Here is a 3,169-nt window from a genome sequence, read left to right as displayed (position 1 = left end):
ATCGAAAAAGGATGTTATCCAAACGCATTTCAAGTAGTTGTAGTAAAACTTGACCTGTTGACCCTTTGGCTTTCCCAGCGATACGAAACATATCTAAGCAATTGCCGCTCTGTCAGACCATAATGAAAACGCAATTTTTGTTTTTCTTCTAGACGAATACGATATTGAGATCTTTTCCCGGAACGCGGTTGGTTTCTAAGATCACTTCCGGATCTAGGTCTTTTACTAGTGAGTCCCGGTAAAGCCCCCAGACGGCGTATTTTTTTGAAACGAGGCCCTCGGTAACGAGACATAAAGACTCCTTATTTTATTGAAATTGGATTTCACAGAATAAAAAAATTAAGACTGAACTAAACGATAAACGAAGCTAAACTCGCTGAAATACTATAAAGAAGAATGAGATGAATTGTCTCAATAACCAGATTATTTTATATAGTTATATATAGGAAGTTAAGTATCCCTTTCTTGTTCTGTAGAGATCTAACAGCTTCAATCCATTTTTTATTCTTTTTATTCATAGTTGGGAGTTCCCGTAACATACTATGTTGACCCGACATTTGGAGAAAATTGAAAAGTCTTTTCAATTTCTCTTGATCTCAAGGAGACATTATCAATATCAATATCAATCATGGAAAAAATCGAATAAATGGAAAAGCCGGCTATCGGAATCGAACCGATGACCATCGCATTACAAATGCGATGCTCTAACCCCTGAGCTAAGCGGGCTCACATAACAGAAATAGTGCATAGGATTTCGGGAAACTACTGGGACTTAGCTATTAGTAATTAGCTATTTATTTATTTTTTTATTTTATTTATCTATTTATTTATCTATTATTAATATCTATTATTAATAATTAATATAATTATAATAATAAATAAAGAGTAGTTTGTTTTTATTATTATTATAATTATTATTAATTATTATTATTATATATAATATATATATATATAAATACAATTATATAAATACAAATACAATTATATAAATACAATATCAATATTATATTAATAATACAATATTAATATTAAATAGAATATAATATTAATTATGACAACATTAATATTAATAATGTAATTATTAATATTAATGTTGTTATGTAATAATAAATAATAATATAATATTAATATATTATATTATTAATATTAATTAGATTATATTATGATTATGTAATATTAGTAATATTAATTACTTAATCTTAATAAAATAAACTAAAAAATAAAAATTAGCTTAGTTATATATTCTATATATAGTTATAGAAATTTAGAAATTCTATTTATTTACACTATAGGAATTCCTATAGTATAGGAGATCCTTCCTAAGGAAAGGATAAGATAAAGGAAAGGATAAGATAAAGATAAGGCTGCAGTCCAGAGCATAATGAGACATTCCTCTGGTTTCATTCGGAAAGGGAGGGGATAAGACGATAAAAAAAGAATGAATATCGACCGTTCCAGTATTCCAAATAGCGCTAAAAAAATAAGGGGTTGTAAAGACATATATATATATGTGACGTGGGATATATCCATCCATATTGAATTGCGGATACATCAATGATAGAATCATTTCTGATTGGATCATATCAAATATGGGCCCGCCACTCCGATAGGGATGAAAGAAGCTGGTCAAGAAATATAATAGGGACACACCTCTTTGATATAGGAATAAGGGCCTGTATCTAATGAATTCAACGGCTCCAAGATAAATGAAAGAAAAGAAGGGGGGGGTCACAATGTGATTTCTTTCTCATAAGGAAGAGGGAGGGGGATATGGCGAAATTGGTAGACGCTACGGACTTGATTGGATTGAGCCTTGGTATGGAAACCTACTAAGTGGTAACTTCCAAATTCAGAGAAACCCTGGAATTAAAAATGGGCAATCCTGAGCCAAATCCTGTTTTCAGAAAAAAAAAAGGATAGGTGCAGAGACTCAACGGAAGCTGTTCTAACGAATGGGGTTGACTTTACTACATTGTAGAAGAATCCTTCTATCGAAACTCCAGAGTGGGATGACCCTAGATATGTACGTATACGTACTGAAATATCAAAGATTAATCACGACCCGAATCCATATTTTTTTTTTCTAAAAATTTCAGAATAATAATTTCAGAAGCAGAAGGAAGAATCGAATAGTCAGTGATCAAATCGACTATCACACCAGAGTCTGATAGATCTTTTTAAGGATGTCTGATAGATCTTTTTAAGGATTGATTAATCGAGTGAGACGAGAATAAAGATAGAGTCCCATTCTACATGTCAATACTGACAACAATGAAATTTATAGTAAGAGGAAAATCCGTCGACTTTAGAAATCGTGAGGGTTCAAGTCCCTCTATCCCCAATAAAAGGCCTATTTGACTCCCTAAGCATTTATCCTCTTTTTTTTTTATCAGTGGTTCAAAATTAGATATGTTTTTCACTTACTCTACTCTTTCACAAATGGATCCGGCAGAAATCTTTCTCTCTTCTCACTGTGATAGATATGATATACGTACAAATGCCCATCCATATATGGATGGGCAAAGAATCTCCATTACGGAACCTTTCACAGTTCATATCATTACTCTTACACTTACATTTACAAAGTCTCCTTTTTGAAGATCCAACAAATTACCGACTTTATTTAGGTAAGTTAATGCTTTTTGAGTCCCTTTCATTGACATAGGCCCAAGCTTTCTTTTTCTTTTAGTAGGATCATGCATCGAGAATGGTCGGGATAGCTCAGCTGGTAGAGCAGAGGACTGAAAATCCTCGTGTCACCAGTTCAAATCTGGTTCCTGGCACGTGGTTAATGTATCGAATAGATAAGATACTCATACAAATAAATCAATAGAGTCAGAACCCATATTAATATTATTTAATATTATATGCGTTAATAGTCCAGAGCATAATACATATTTATCCATCTACATCTAGATGTATAGATAGACGCCTCCGTCTTGTAGATGGGTAAAAAACGAGTAGATGGGTAAAGATATGAGTAAAGAAAATAATTGGATTCCGTTCCCTCCTCTTTTTTGTTTGTTTGTTCATACTGTATCTCTTCCCGCACAAAAAGAATGTTAATACTTCATACATATCCGAAGTCGAAGTTAGTTGGTCGAAAACCCTAAAAGACTAGTCTGGAGGAGTTGAAGGATAGGAAAAGGCAGGGTTCATTTCAGAGACA

At 32.5% G+C, this 3,169-nt stretch overlaps 2 non-coding genes across 2 annotated transcripts; one reads left to right on the top strand and one right to left on the bottom strand.

The window, feature by feature from the left end:
- Positions 1-653: 653 nt before the first annotated feature.
- Positions 654-726, bottom strand: TRNAT-UGU (transfer RNA threonine (anticodon UGU)). The gene has a single exon. It is a non-coding gene; the product is annotated as a tRNA-Thr (tRNA).
- Positions 727-2,710: 1,984 nt separating this feature from the next.
- On the top strand, positions 2,711-2,783 carry TRNAF-GAA (transfer RNA phenylalanine (anticodon GAA)). Its single transcript has one exon. It is a non-coding gene; the product is annotated as a tRNA-Phe (tRNA).
- The last annotated feature ends 386 nt before the right edge of the window (positions 2,784-3,169 follow it).

Source organism: Aristolochia californica, unplaced genomic scaffold, assembly GCF_029961685.1.
Source record: "Aristolochia californica isolate CCGP_79_NKW_82.1479 unplaced genomic scaffold, dmAriCali1.0.hap1 SCAF_420, whole genome shotgun sequence".
NCBI classification, from domain to species: Eukaryota; Viridiplantae; Streptophyta; class Magnoliopsida; order Piperales; family Aristolochiaceae; genus Aristolochia; species Aristolochia californica.
The sequence above is the reverse complement of the archived record's forward strand: the minus strand, read 5'-3'. Positions and strand labels throughout refer to the sequence as shown.